This window comes from Otolemur garnettii, unplaced genomic scaffold, assembly GCF_000181295.1.
Source record: "Otolemur garnettii isolate 467f Iridium unplaced genomic scaffold, OtoGar3 scaffold00103, whole genome shotgun sequence".
In the NCBI taxonomy this organism is placed as follows: Eukaryota; Metazoa; Chordata; class Mammalia; order Primates; family Galagidae; genus Otolemur; species Otolemur garnettii.
The window spans coordinates 6,102,864-6,110,709 of NW_003852498.1; positions in this window are offsets into that span (position 1 = coordinate 6,102,864).

The window sequence follows — 7,846 nt, forward strand, 5'->3', positions numbered from 1 at the left end:
TGTACCAACATATGTGGTAGAGACTATTTTTAGATCTCCACTAATGCTGTTTTTTTCTTAGACATTTACATTTTCCGCTCCCAAATCACATTCAAAAAAACAATGCTTTCCTGTGCCTATTGAAAAATGAAAGGATAAAACAAAACAGAAGAGATTCAAAGAGAGGACCTACCTGGCTTTGTGTTTCAAAAGCTATTGATTTAGAAAAAAAAGAAAAAGCATTTGAAGTTAGGGGCTTGAACACATAAGATTTTATAGTGGTGTGGAGAAAGAAGTGGAAGATACGCAAATAGTAAGAGGAGTGGCCAGGCTAAAAGGCTGCACCCAAAAGGGCACAGAAAGAAATACAGGGCCTCTTATGAAAGCAGAGTCCTCATCTGGTCTCCATTGCATGAATGCTGACCATGACCTCTATTCTGTAACATCATCATCGCTTCCTGTATGGTAGTTACACCCTTTCTGTTAGTAGTAGTCTTAGAACTACTGACTTATTCCCCTTGTTTATTTGTTATGGTCAGTCTTTCCAGAACTTTTCTGTGACTAAGAATATTCAAAGAACCAGATTTTGGTTGTGATGATGATCTCTGTTGGTTTTTATTTGTTTGTTTGCTATCTTGCTTGCTTGCTTTTTATGTCATTATAATTGCTCTTATTATACCATTTTTGCATCTCTTCCCTATTCTTTCCCTAGCTTTGTAAGTTAAACATTTAATATATGTACGTTATTTTTTAAGTGCCTCTTAGACTATAAATCTCCCTCTCAGTGTTGCTATAGCTGCACCTTGCTAATTTTAACATCAGTAATTTTATTGACATCTATTAGAAATATTTCAAAAATTTTATTTTCTCTTCAACTCTTAGTTTAGTTAGTATTATGCTTTCTGGATTTCACAGATATAAGAATTTTTTTAAATACATTTTATTGTTGATTTATAATCTAAGGTTATTTTGAACAGAGAATATGGTTTCTATGAAATCAACTAGTTGAGCAGATTTTATGTATGTGCCATGTTGTAGTCAGGAAATCCTGTACTGACATAACTTTTTTCCTCTTGAGACCTATTATACAGTAACTCGTAATTAATAAATTTTGTGTTATTAAATTATCTTTGCATTTTTATATAAGTTATGCTTGGCCATAATGTATCATTTCCTTAATGTGGTGATGGGCTCCACTGATATTTTATTAAGGAGTTTTACATCAATATTTGTAAGTGATATATAACACTAGCTTTATCAGGATAGGTATCAATGTTTTACTCACTTCGTTTAAAGAATGTAGATGGTTTTCCTCATTTTCTTTAAGTGACATTGGGTTTATCTGATGATTAAGTTTGGGTACATTTCCCCCGTGAAAACTTGTAAGTGTAGTGTTATCTGGTGTATTAATTCCTTGAAAATTTTCTGTATTTTTCCTAGGAATAGCACTCTGTGGAAACTTTATTTCTATTGGTATCAACTTTGGTAAATTTAATTTCAAGTTTATTTAAATGGAGATGTACAAATGGTTCTTTTATGATGTATAGATGTCTCTGTATTAATAATTATTTTCCTATTACCATCTCTGATTTTGAGATGGTAATAGGAAAATTTTGATCTGTACTTTTTCTTGATTAATTTAGCTATTTTTTTATTTTAATAATTTTTTTCAAGGAACCAAAATTCTTATGTATTAACTTAACCAAGTGTTTGTCTGTTTTCTAGCATATTAAATTCTTCTCAGAATTTATTACATCCTTCCTTATGCTTTCTATTTGCTTGCTTTATTGTTCTGTTTCTGAATTTTTTAGTTTAAATTTAAGTTCTTTGCTTTTCCTCTTTCATTTTTACTGGCACAGGTATTTAGGACTATCAATTTTTCTGTCTAATTACTGCTTAAAAATACACAGATGTGTACTACTAACCACAGATGTGGTTAAGTAGTACTTCATGATTATTTTCCAAAAAATTCTGTAAATTCATGTGCATTTCCCATTACACTCAAGATTCACTTTTTAAAAAGATTCTTGTGTTTTTGTTTTTCAATTCCTTTCAAATTTCTAGTTCTGTGCTCCTTAGCACTTCTATGGTCTTTCCTTTTTCTGTCCACTTAATCTATTTTATGAGCATATTCTGAGTGGTTTATTAAATTCTTTTATTACTGGTGTATTTCTCTGTATTCATCCTTTTATCTCTTGTCATTTCTGTTTTATAATGTTGTACTATTTAATATACATGTACGTATAACTATCATATCTTAGTTGTAAATTGTGGCTTTTCATATTATGAAATTTTGTCTTAATGCTTTGGGGCATGAAATCTGCTTTGCCTGGCATTAGGTTCACACCAGCTTGGTATATATTTTTCCATCATTTTATTTTTAGCCTTCTTAATTCCAATTGCTTTAGGTATGTCTCTTATAATCAGCATAGAATTGTGGTTGTTCCATGAACCTATATGAAAGTTTTTTTCCTTTTGATAGACAATTTTTTCTTTTTTTGAGACAGAGTCTTAAGCTGTCACCCTTGGTAGAGTGCTGTGGCATCACGGCTCACAGCAACTTCAAACTCTTTGGCTTAAGCAATTCTCTTGCCTTAGCTTCCCAAGTAGCGGGACTACAGGTGCCCGCCACATGCCTGGCTATAAGTTAAGCCCACTCATATTCATTGACAGTATTGGCCTAAGCACGGTCATATTCTTTCATGTTATAATGACTGCATAATTTATGTAATAGTTATTGTTCTTCTATATGGGATGTCTGTCTATGTCTTTACTTTTTTCTGAATTTGGTATTTAGGAAGATTTAAATTTTTATTCTGATGTTTATACTTGCACTTATGTTTTAAACCTCTTTTCTTAATTCTTTTTGCTATCCAGTTTATAATTTTATAGAATGGCATCCTTAAACTCTTACTGCCTTCAGAGTGGTCAATTTTATTTCACTTTTCCTATCGCTCTTCCCTATCTTCCCATTTTTAGTTGTATTCTTACTACTTTGTAGGATTATCTAACATTTACACACCATCCTTTCATCCATGTTACCATTCTTGTTCAGTCTTAGGTCTACAATTAAATTGATGAAATACTCAACATGATTCTTCTTGCCAAAGCTTTCCCTGTTATTTCTCAGTTAAATAAAGCTAGATTCCTTAAATGTCATGTCACTTAAAGCTAGATTCTTCAAGAAGAGCTTGTGAGTATAGTATTTTCCAAGTTGTATGATATTTAAAACATTTTTTTTTTGCTTTGGAACTTGTAGTAAGTTGGATTGTTTCTCAAAAAAAGACATCATTGTATTCCTATTATAACTTCCTATACCTGTGAATACAATCCAATTCAGAAACAGAATCTTTACAAATAGAATTAATCAAGATCTCCAGATGAAATCATCCTGGAATTTAAAGTAGGCTCTAAATTCAATAATTGATGTTTTTATAAAAGAAAAGAGAGGAAGATTTAGACAGAGACACAGAGAGAGGAAGCCCATGTGAATATAAAGGTAGAAACTGAACTGACACAGGTATAAGCTAAGACATATCAAGGATTTCCAGAAGCTAGGAAGAGTCATGGGAAATATCCTTCTCTAGACACTTCAGAAAGAGCATGGCCCTCCCAACACCTTGACTTCATACTTGTGGACTCCAAAACTGTACAAGAATAAATTATTTGGTTTCAAACCGCCAGGTTTACAGTAAACTAAGGCATCCCTAAGAAACCAACACAGCACTTGAAATGTAACTTCGGGGACCGGTTATAGTGTCTCATGCCTGTAATACTAGTATTCTGAGAACCCAAGGCCAGAGGATCACTTGAACTCAGGAGGTAAAGGCCACCTTGAGCAAGAGTGAGACCCTGTCTCTACTAAAAATAAGAAAATTAGCCAGGAGTCATGGCAGCTGCCTGTAGTCCCAAGCTACTCAGGAGACTGAGGCAAGAGGATCTCTTGAGCCCAGGAGTTTGAGGTCGTTGTAGCAAGGCTAACACCATAGCATTCTAGCCTGGGCAGCAAAGTGAGATTATATCTCAAAAACTAAATTAATTGGGGGTGGGGGGTGGAGGTAAGATGGCCAACTGGAGTCAGCTTTACACAGAGGCTCCTGTCCAGAGGAGAATTAAAGGACAGAAGTTTAGCAAGTAAGCTGATGGTATGCAGCTGAGCCAAAAGAGTAGGTTGAAGAACACACATCAACCCTGCTGAGGCAAGCTGTGACCTCAAGGAAATAAACAATAGGAACAAAATCCATCACCAAACAGACAGGATTCCCCTCCCACATGAAAACAGCTCACAGTATACTTTATACAAATAAGCAAGCAAGTTCAGCTCTCCTTCTATTTTATCCCACGGGAGATACCCTCTAAAAACCCAGAACTCCTTCCCCAGAGAAAATCACTAGTGTGCCATGGCACTCTCCTGCCAGGCATAAAACTATATATATTCTCTACCTGAAATTCTGAACTCCCAGCACTCCCCTTCACTCTCACCCTGAGGTCTGGAAGCCTGTCCCCCATGGAGTCAAGATTCTTGGGCATTTTCTCTACAAGTTTGGACAAGGCATGGGCTATTGTAGGTCTGTGCTGATTCTGTGGCATGGGTGTAAAAAAGGCCTGTGGACCAAGGGAGCCATACAGGAGAGAGAGAAGTGGTGCCCTGTGGCACAGAGCAGCAGTGGCAGCAACAGGAACAATACGGGTCATACTCCTGGAGATCTTTTGGAGAGGCATTCCCCATATCTCTTGGCAACCAAAGAAAACCAGTCCCCTACTCCAGTGGTAGCCATTGGCAGAACAGATCTGGGATGGAAACGCAGGCCCTGTGAGTAAAGGGTATGCCTGAGGCCATACCTGCCTGGTGGGGTGTGGAGGGGATGGAAACTAGAATACACATGTGCAGAGATGCATACTTCAGGGGTTGAGTCAGAAATGCTGCTTTAGTGACCCTAAGAAACACCTAGCCCCCAAGGGAACATAGCTGAGATAAAAGCAAAGCAGGTGGGGCAAAAGCACCAGCCCAGGGAGAAGCAGAAACTGAGAGCTGTGTGCAAGCATCATCCCAGGGAAAAGCAGGAACTGAGAGCTGAGTGTGAGCTCTAACCATGACTGCCCCAACATACAGTGCAGCAGAGACAGAAACATGAGCTCCGTGAGAATTGGCCCAATGGTAGCAGCACAATGTGGGGCTGAGTTGAGGTTTCTGTGAACTCAAACAGCACCTGACATGAAGGGGAACATAGCTGGAACAGAGATGCAAATTCTGTAAGAATATAAGTGTCAGCAACATCAATCTGGGACAGGGCCAGAACTGAGTGTATTGCCCCAGCTTCCTTAAGCACCCAAGGTTGTCAGGCATCAGCTCCCCCAGCCGGCTAGTGGCATAGTACAGCAGTCTGGCAGAGGAGACATAGATCTCCCTGTGACTCAGGCAGGTACAGCCCCCTAAAACATCCGCTCATTGGACAGAACTGGATCACAGCCCTGCAGGGTTACCAGTGACTGTGTGTAACAGAGATGTAAGGTAGGGAAGGGGGCATCAACCTTTCTGGACTAATTCATTTGCTAGGTGAGTCCTTCTGACTCCATGGAGCACTGGAGTGAGTCACACTCAAACTGCCAACAGACCCCTGCTATCCAGTTGCTAGAGACCTTTTGAAATCTCGCACTTGAGACTGAGTGCTGACTGGGACAACTGATTTCAAACTCTTGACCTGGGCCAATCACCCAAGGACTATCCAAAGTAGTACCCTGGCTGTGTAGTTGAGGGAAGGTTTGATTTTCCTTTTCCAGTTGTTGCCCAAAGGCGGGGGAGGGCGAGGTGACTTAGTTGCTGGAGTTCTCCACAACTGAAACTTCAACCCAGAGTTACTAATTCACTAGGATTGGACAGAGACCAGCTGAAAACAAGACACTTAGCCACACCACACCAAGCAGGTCCCCAGTATCTCAGGCCATAGCACTATACAGGTCCTTTGCAAAGCTCTAGGAGGAAAGGTACAGACACCAGTCCCAGCTCTTGGGAAAAAGACTGGTTAATCACTACTCCAGGAGCCCCCAACCCAACTTCACCTTATTTGCTCATCTAGCCAAATGGTCTAAAATAATCATGGGACGAGGTCAACAGAAAAACTCCGGCAACATGAATAATCAGAGTAGATCAGGTTCCCCAATGAATGACATGGCTGACACACCAGAAGATCCCATTCATAATCAAATGGCTGAGATGTCAGAAATCAAATTCAGAATTTGGATTGCAAATAAGATTAATAGAATGGAGGTAAAGTTGGAATTAGAAATTCAAGGAGCATTTCAAAAGTTGTCTCAAGAATTCAATGAATTCAAAGACAAAATCACCAAAGATTTTGACACATTGAGACAAGAACCTGCAGCCCTCAAAGATCTGAGAAATACAATAGAATCCCTCAGTAACAGAAGGGAGCAGGCAGAAGAAAGGATTTCTGACATTGAAGACAAAGCTTTTGAATGCTCCCCAAGTACTCAAAGAGGAAGAGAAGTGGAGAGAAAAAATGGATCATTCTCTCAGAGAGCTATGGGATAATTCGAAGAAAACTAATATTCAACTTACAGGAATTCCTGAAGGCAACGAGGATGCTTCAAAAGGCCCAGATGTTCTACTCCATGAAATGATCAAGGAGAACTTCCCAGACATGCCAAAAGATTCTGAAATTGAGATAGCAGACAGTTTCAGAACACCAGCACAACTCAACCTGAATAAGACAACCCCCAGACACATCATAATTAACTTTACTAAAGTTAATATGAAAGAGAAAATTCTGCAAGCAGCCAGACATAAGAAAACCATCATGGAATAAAAGTGGAATTCAGTAACAACAGGAATCTGCATATTCATCCAAAAACATGGAAACTAAATAACCTTATGCTGAACAATAGTTGTATCATAGACAAGATTAAGAAGGAAATTACCAAACTTTTGGAACAAAATGATAATGAAAGCATGAACATTCCAATCCTAAACCTAGTAGAAGAAAAGAAATAACCACAATTAGAGCAGAATTAAATGAAATTGAAAACAAACGGATTATACAATAGATCAATAAATCAAAAAGTTGGTTATTTGAAAAGGTCAATAAAATAGATAAACCTTTGGCTAACCTAACCAGGAAAAAAAGAGTAAAATCTCTCATTTCATCAATCAGAAATGGCAAAGACAAAATAACAACAGACTCCTTAGAAATTGAAAAAATCCTTAATAAATATTACAAGAAACTCTATTCTCAGAAATAAGAAAAATTGAAGGAAATAGACCAATACTTGGAAGCATGCCACCTTCCTAGACTTAGCTAGAATGAGGTGGAAATAAGCCTACAGCAACCTCTGAAATAGCATCAACTATACAAAATCTCCCTAAGAAGAAAAGTATACGACCAGATGGCTTCACATCAGAATTCTACCAAACCTTTAAAGAGGAACTAGTACCTATATTACTTACCCTTTTCCAAAATATAGAAAAAGAAGGAATACTACCCAACATATTCTATGAAGCAAACATCACCTTGATCCTCAAACCAGAAAAGACCCAACAAGAAAAGAAAATTATAGACCATTATCACTAATAAATATTGATGTGAAAATATTCAACAAGATTCTAACCAATAGAATCCAGCAACACATCAAACAAATTATACACCATGACCAAGTGGGTTTTACTGTAGGCTCTTAAGTCTGGTTCAATATACATAAATCTATAAATATAATTCATCACATAAGCAAACTAAAAAACAAAGACCATATGATTCTCTCAATTGATGCAGAAAAAACTTTTGATAATATCCAGCATCCCTTCATGATCAGAACACTTAAGAAAATTGGTATAGAAGGGACATTTTTTAAAATG